The following is an 8734-nucleotide window of genomic DNA, read 5'->3' as shown; positions in this document are numbered from 1 at the left end:
ACCATAGCTTCTGGCTTTTTTGGTGGTTAAATGGAGATAAGAATCTCACAGACTTTTCTACCCAGGATGGTTTGGAACTATGATCCTCAGATCTCAGCTTCCCAAGCAGCTAGTATTATAGGCATGAGCCACCAGTGTCTGACTTGATATAATATTTTCCCCAGTCTTAGGGTTTGAAGTCAGGGCCTGGGCACTGTCCCTGAGCTTCTTTTGCTCAAGACTAGCACTCTATCATTTTAGCTACAGCACCACTTCTGGCCTTTTCTGTTTATGTGTTACTAAGGAATCAAACCCAGGGCTTCATGCATTCTAGGCAAGCACTCTACAACTCAGCCACATTCCCAAACCAATATAATTATTTTATAAATATTTATCACACCTAATTTCTAGTGCTTTTCAAACTAAAACATATAACTCAGAAGATTAATGTATAAATAGTAATTAAATGCATGAAATTTTCTAGAATGTTTTTAAAGTATGGCTAAGAAAGTTTGTTGATTGCTGGATGACTAAGTTCTGAAAATGCAGAAATCTGTTGTCAACAATGATTCCTTGCTGAAAAAGCCACAGGGTTTAGAGTGCAGGGTCCACCATTTATATTGTGTGACAACATGTTTGCTACTGAATAGGAAGGGATTTAATCTGAGTTGCCTCCTGGTAGAAAGGAATTTCTAGAGTCCAAATGGAGTCTCCCTGTGCCAGTGTTTCTCACTTACCTACTTGCAAACACACCTAGGAATGTTTGCCACATCCTCCCCCGGGCAATTCAGACAATGGATTTGTAGTCCTTTATCTGACCTACTTGGTCACCACTGGCGCCTTGACTCACAGATACCAGGGGAGAGAAAAAAACTGCAGTGTCACTCAACCCATTCCTCAGGATGGGGCAGGAGGGAGAAGCAACTTGATCTGCCCCTTCCTCCTCTGGGGATCTGCATATGGTCAGCTCTCCCTTCTCTGTGCCAAGCAAGCCAGTGACACTGGCTGTCCTAGGAAGACTCAATCTCCCTTCCTGTTCTAGATTCTCACGTGCACCACTTTTCATCCTCTGCATATTCTTGGAGGTGGTGTGCTAAGGCAGGGATATGCACTTAGAAATCTTCCACAAGCATGTCACAGGGCCAGCAGCTGATGTCTGACCCAGCTTTGTTAGCATTGTCGGGAAGGGTTAGCATCCAGGAGTCCACTGTGCTGTAGGCCGGGTGAGTACTTACTTTACCCCTTGGAGAAGAAGGTGATCACCCCCTCATTCAATCCCCCAGGTAAGGGTGATTGCTGTGGAGTAAATGACATTCAGACCCCCAGAATCAATTCAGCCAATTGGAGGCAGAGAATGGATGGACATAAGATGGCTCCACTCTGAAGCAGCTTCTCAGTCCTCATTTTATTGTCCAGAGAAGGAGTTCCTAAAAAAATGGTCTTTTTTCATATGTTTTTATTGTAATTAATAGAAGGGTTACATTATATTCGCCAGATAGAAGGTGCATTAATTCACATACATTGATACCCTTTCTCATGTCTTGGTCCCCATTTCCCTCCCCCCCACACCCACCCCTCATCTTGTTTTCCCCCTTCCCTATCCAATTTCAAATAACCAAATACAAATATATCCAATATATCAGATAACAAAGTGAGATATCAAAATTGTCTTAAAATAGAAGATAGACATGGGGAATTTGACTTGTATTTAATTTTAGAGGGCAGATCTAGGACCTGTTTTTAAGGAAATAGGATTGAGTGCAGAATAAGGAAGATTGTTATATCCTTTAGAATTATTGAAAAGTGGCTTGCAGCCATGGATGAATAAACAGATAAACAAAATGTTATTTAGTGACCCCCATGGAATATTATCTAGCTTGAAAGGGAAGGAAATTCTGATAGATGATTTGAGGACACAATATTAAATAATATAAACCAGTCACAAAAAAGAAACTACTGAATGATTCCAGTTTTTTTGTTTTTGTTTTTTCCCAGTCCTGAGGCTTGAACTCAAGCCCTGAGCACTGTCCTTGGACTTTTTCCTCAAGGCTAGCACTCTGTCACTTGAGCCACAGCACCCCTCTGGGCTTTTCTATGTATGTGCTACCAAGGGATCAAACCCATGTTTTAGTGTATGCGAGGCAAGCACTCTACCAAACTCCTGGCCCCGATTCCAGTTTTATACAGATCATACATGAGGTAACTGGAGTTAGCAAAACTCATTGAGACAGAAAATAGAATGATGATTGACGAGCTGATCTCAGTTGGATGAACATTTGGATGGTGAGTTTGCATTTCATGGGTAGAGTTTTCTTGGAATAATGAAAAAATTCTGGAGATGGACTATGGTAAGTTATCCAACTATGTGCACTTAATGACACTGAACTATGTACATAACAAATGGCAAAATAGTAAGTTTTATGTTAACTTGCTACAAATGAAAAATAAACATAGTGTCACAGATAAATATTTAGCTTTAGTTAAATGAAGTTGACAGCCAGCTTATCACAAAAGCATGGACATACATGTTTCTTTGGCAGCTACTGTCTGTTTTATTTTCATGAAATAATGCCAGCTATTACCAACTAATAGGGGGGAAAAGAGCCTCATTACACAGGGCTTTGAGAGCAATGAAAGCAAATGGGTACAATGGCTCAAGCTTGTAATCTAAGGTACTAAGGAAGCAGATACGGGGGGATTATAGTTTGGGGACAGCCCTGGCATAAAAATTCACAAGATTCCATTTTAACCAAGGAATAACAAATGGTTGTACCTGTCACTTCTAAGACTCAGGGAAGCACAGATAGGAGGATAGCAGCCCAAACTGGCCTCACTCAGCACAAATTGAGACCCTACATTCAAAATGGCCCACGGGGTAGAGTATCTGTCTTTGTAAAGGCAAAGTACTAAGCCCTGAGTCAGTCCCCAATATTGCCAAACACTAAGCAAAAACAATGGAAAAGAAAATAGAGTCAAAAGATCGAGTTCCCATAGCAATAGAGAACATATTGTGTGTGTGTGTGTGTGTGTGTGTGTGTGTGTGTGTGTGTGTGTGTTGATTCTGAGAGGCCAAGTTCAATTCCCAGTACCACACAAAAAAGAAAAAGAAAATGAAAGAAATTAAGGAAAGAAGAAAGGAAGGAGGAAATAGAAGAGAGAGAGAGAAAGAGGGAGAAAAGGAGGGAGGAAGGGAAGGAAGGAAGGAAGGACATCATGGTGGAAGGGTGTTGTACAAGAAAAAGATCTTGCTGGGTGCTGATGGCTATTGCTTATAATCTTAGCTACACTGGAGATGGAGAAATAAAGTTATGAAAGTTAAAAGCCAGAGTAGGCAGAAAAGCCCATTACACTTAGTCTCCAATTAACCAGCAAAAAGCTGAATTGGCAATATAAATACTATGGTAGAACACCAGTCCGATGATAATGAAAACCAAACAAATGAAGCCTTAATTTCAAGCCCTGGTACTAGCCCACATACACATAGAGCCCCCAAAATGGAAAGGTTTATACAAAGGATTTGAGTAACTTAATACTATAGAAATAATACATATATGAATAACCTCTTTAAAAATAATCAATAATCAGGCATAAGAATTAATCCCTGATGAAGCAAATACATCACAACAGTACAAAGATAAGAAGGAAGAACAGAAGGGCACTGTGTGAAGTTCTTGTCAAGTTGGTTGTTAGGCTGCTAGAAATGAAAATGTAACAGATACAAATTCAAATATACATTATAAAATGTGTTAAGTTGATCAAATCCTGTTCAAATAAACTCTGAAGTGCTGTTTGATTTTTTTCATTCTCAAATCTTAATCTTTTATTCTGACTTCCAATACTTATAACAGCATTTGTCATTTCAAAACCTAACCTTTTAATCTTCTTCTTCTTCTTCTTTTTTGTGGTTCCACATCTGCTCTTCTTTTATTAAACAATGCCAAATAACAGCAGAAGAGGTATTTTCAGCATCATGCTGGTCTCACTCGGCTAAATTTGGTACTGTGGAATTTTTGGTGAGGACAAATGATGTGAGAATTCCTATGCTTGAAGTAATGCTGGCTTTAGGCCATTTCTATTTAAATGATGCATTTGGAACAAATTGTGTTTACAAACTGATTCTGCCATTTACAAACTGTACTACTTTCTGCTGGGGGAAAACTGTCAGGCTGTGACTTGAGGTCCTATAGACTGAACATAGCAAGATGAAGAGCTTACACTTTGCTGGTACCCTCTCCTGGTTCTCCATCTATTTTGGAATGAATAAGATTTTTGGAACTCACAATGGAAAGTCTGCTTACTTAATAAATAGCCACTCTTGTCAGATGAGTAGAAGAGAATACTGACCTCATTTATTTTTCCACAATGCCTCTCCCTATTCAGGGCTAAAGTGGGGCATATTCGCAACTGTTAGATTGAAGTAAGCTCTATTATTTAAGGGCTAGATGATTTGATAGTGGTATAACAAGTAGCTGCGGATGGCTTAGAGTAATAAGGAAATGGCTCAACAAGTACATGTAGAGAGAGACCCAAGCTTCTGGCTTCATGGTAAAGTAGCAGTAGGGAATGCAGATCTAAAGAATGCCCCAGTTCTGCCCTCTGCTAGACCTACAGTGATAGCATTTAGCCTCCCTGGACATTGCATTGAACCAAGATCACGGCTCCTCTAAAGAAAGTGCATTCTCTTGGTGGCCAATCAGATTGCTTTTTGTTATTATTATCTTTTTTTGATATATCCTAATGTATTTTTAGAAAATCTCACTATATCTGAACATGATCTCATGAATATTATTGATTAAGATAGGTACAATATTGAAAGCTCAGATCACGTTAATAATAGTTTGGATAATATTAAGATAGGAAAAAATACTGAGAAGATTCCAAAGGTGGGTCCGGAGGATTATTTTTTTAAGCCTACCAAAAGAGTGCATAATGTTCACACAAGAGTATAAATGAAATGAGCAAGTTGCCATGATCTATAAAGTTTTAGAAACAGAATGCCAGGTATGGTGGGGATGAGGGACAGAGGGATAGCTTACCTTGGACATTCAAGAAAGCCAAGTCCTTAATCACAGTGGATACTGGAGTGAAAGTGAGTTTTCATCCAGAATCTGAAAAATCCAAGCATGTGCAATACTGATCTGTGGAAGAGGAACTGGGGAGGTGAAATTGAGGACTGAACGGTTGCCGTTGAAAATGTTTGCAGAGTTCACACTGTCAGTCTTCTCAGCCAGAAACCTCACACAGCTCACACAGCTGGCAAAGGACCTCAGGTTAGAATTCCAGAAGATGAAATATTTGTAGATATACTAGGCATAAAGGTTGACAGAAGATTTATGCAGCTAAGGAAAGTCTGGAAATCTTACCAAACAATCCTCAACCCTATCACTACCACAGGGAAACAAGTAGCTGTATTAAAAATGAAATCACCTCGCTGGATATCAATAATGGTTTGATTCATTGTTAAACTGAAATTTCAACTGAAGTTTGCCTAAATGTGATAAATGATGGGAAATTGAAGTGAGAGTAAAAGTTAGTTAAGGAATATTATTCCTTTTTTAAAAAAAATATTGTTGTTCAATGCGGTTTCAATTCAACATGTCCATTTGTGAGTACAATGCATCTTGATGGGTACGGGATACCGCCATTAGGCTTCCTCCAAACCTTTGAAGCAGGAAATCAATAGATAACGCTAAGAAAATTAAAAACAAGTAGAAATAGCAAGGCTTGTTTTTAAAAACCAAGAGTCAGAGGTAAATGTGAAAACAATACCTTAGAAAAAATGAAAAAATGGTTAACTTCAAAAGAGTGAAGGATCACATTTATTCAGAACTATTTGATTCTTAACTATATGCAAAACAAATTTGATACAACATTTGAAAGTTAGAAAGGTACCAGGCAACGTTTGAAATGTAGAAAATACTAGCCTGGTTAGATCTTATTTGTTTTAACACCTATCAAATAACTATTCCAGGGCTGCCCCCCTCAAATGCTTACTCCTTTATATATGAAATCTTCTTTATATTCTTAAATTAATCAGTTTGCCTTTAACTTAAAAAACAGAAAATGCTATCCTGGAAGATAAAAGCTCTGCTGATCTGTAAGTTGACCTAAAGAAATAATGAGTTACTATTCTGTTCTGTTCTTTAATTCCTTGACTTAATCCATGGACAACTGAAACTATGTTTATTATCAAATAATACTTTTTTAGATAAAAAGTTAGTAGATCATTCTAGTAAATAATAAAAATGGAGATACACAGGGATTAGTGAATCAGAGCTGAAAGCTACTGTGACACTTAAAATTGTAAGTACTCTTTATAAGGGGGATTTATACATTTTTTACCTAGTAAAAAAAATACCATATCTCCATTCCCCTCCCCTCTTCTAAAGCTAAAGTTCTCTAGAATGGTTGAAACTAGGAGGCAAGGCTTTCATAGTTTCATTTAATGTTATTTCTCCATCAATGGAAACCAGAAGTGGGTTGAATAAATGAGATAAGATATAAAATATCAGGTATTAAACAAACAATTGCTTGCTTCTCTTCTACCAACCCATGGGAAAGGGAGTTGCTGCAGATGTTCAAATTACAAATCATCATTGTTGGAACCTGGGTCTGGAAATATAAGGTACTTTTTTTTTTCTTCCAGAGCTGAGGATTGAACTCAGGGCCTCACACTAACTAAGCAAGTGTTCCTCTGTGGAGCTAGATCCCCAACCCCTACAAGGTACTTTTTCAACTAAGCAGACCAAAAGTATCTACAAGTGTGTCAGAAAGAAAAGGAAAAAATAGTAGCTACTATCTGGGTGCGATGGCTGACGCCTGTAATCCTAACTACTCAGGAGGCTGAGATCTGAGGATTGAGGTTCAAAGCCAGCCAGGGCACTAAAGAACATGAGACTCTTATCTCCAGTTAATCACTAGAAAATGAGAAGTGGTGCTGTGGTTCCAGGGGTAGGGTGGTAGCCTTGAGCTGAAGAGCTCAGGGACAGCGCCCAGGCCCAGAGTTAAAGCCCCATGATCCACAAAAAAAAAAAAAAAAAAAAAAGCTACTATCATATTGGATAGTTTGAGATTTTCCAGTGCCAACAGAAGTCCTTTGCTTGTTTGTTTTCTTTTGTTTTAAGACAGATCTCCTGTCTGCCCCAAGGTGGCCTCAAATTTGCTATGTAACTGAGATTAGACTCAAACTCATAATCCTGACTCCAAAGTGCTAAGGTTACAGATATGTCCCACAAAGCCCATTAGAGATGACAGAAGTCCTTCCTGTCACATATGATTTCATAATAATCAGGACCAGCTGTGTTTGGGTGAAATTCAAGTCAAGCCAGATGCCAAACCCTCACTCTCACACAGGACCTTCAAACATCCTGTAGATCAAACATCTAGACCTTCTAAACATCCTGTAGAAAATCAAGAGGAGATCAAGTATCTTCTCTCCTCCACTCAGCCCAAGTGCTTCTCTCTTGAATACTGGGTGGGGTTTTTTTTGTTTTGTTTTGTTTGCATCTCATATTATTTTTTCTAACATTGTAATGGGTTACATTATGACATATACATGTACATAATGTCCTCTGGTCATATTCACTTCTATTAGTCATTATTGTTCCTTCTCTCCTCTCTCACTGGATCCAGAAACCTGGCCTTCCTTCCTTCCTTCCTTCCTTCCTTTTTTCCTTCCTTCCTTCCTTCCTTCCTTCCTTTTTTCCTTCCTTCCTTCCTTCCTTCCTTCCTTCTTTCCTTCCTTCCTTCCTTTTTTCCTTCCTTCCTTCCTTCCTTCCTTCCTTCCTTCCTTCCTTCCTTCCTGCCTGCCTGCCTGCCTGCCTTCTTTCATCCCTTCCTTCTTCTCTCTCTCTCTCTCCATTCCTCCCTTCTTCCTTTTTCCCCTCTTCCCTCCCTTCCTTTCTTCTTCCCTTCCTTCCTCTCCCACCCCCTCTCTCTTACTGGGATCAGGCTCAGGAACTTAGGCATGCCAGGCTAGTTCACAAACTACTTCCTCAGCCCTTCTCTGGTTTACACTTATGCTTCATAACTGAAGCTAATGCTACTGAGGCTATATCTCATGTCCATGGAAGAATGTTTTAAGTCTTCATTAATAGCTTTTCCTTCTGCTGGGATTTCTTTTTGAGTTACTGCCCTTTCTTACAAGCCAAACCAACTCGCTCATAATTCACATGTTTGTGGGCCAATCAAGAGGACAGATCCACCATCTCTGAGTTGAGAATTGACTGGCTAGGAAGAGACTTGCTACACGCTCTGTCGTGACTTCCAGGTTTAAACATAATTATGTATAAGACTTCCCTATTCCAAAATATAATTACTCTTTACAATTTTTTAATAGAATATACTACACTGACTGGCTCATTGTGTTTATAGGAATTGTAGTTGAGACAAACTTCACTTAAGAGATTTCCTTTTCCTCCAGATCATTTAAGTATCAATCTCACTGTTGGCTTATGAAATGTTTGTAAGTATGTAAAGCAGAGGTTCTTTTACATCAGGTTTCTTTCGCTTCTTCTACTTTATTTTTTTAAGCAACAAAGATTAAAGAACCTTGCAACACAGCGCTGTCACACAGTGCTTCCCACAGTGTTGTGCTTCCATAGCCTAAAGTTTGCCCTGCCTTAAAGCAGTGTTGAGGTTCTAACTGGTCCCAGGGCTCCCTGCTGAGTTCAAGCTGGCTTCCTCAGGCCTCTTTCCACGAGTCATTGTTGCAGCCACAAAAGTGGAGCAAGAGCCCCAGCCCTCATCACCCTCA

The sequence above is a fragment of the Megascapheus bottae genome, chromosome 11, assembly GCF_031878675.1.
Source record: "Megascapheus bottae isolate mThoBot1 chromosome 11, mThoBot2.hap1, whole genome shotgun sequence".
Taxonomy (NCBI): domain Eukaryota; kingdom Metazoa; phylum Chordata; class Mammalia; order Rodentia; family Geomyidae; genus Megascapheus; species Megascapheus bottae.
Note: the sequence above shows the minus strand (reverse complement) of the source record.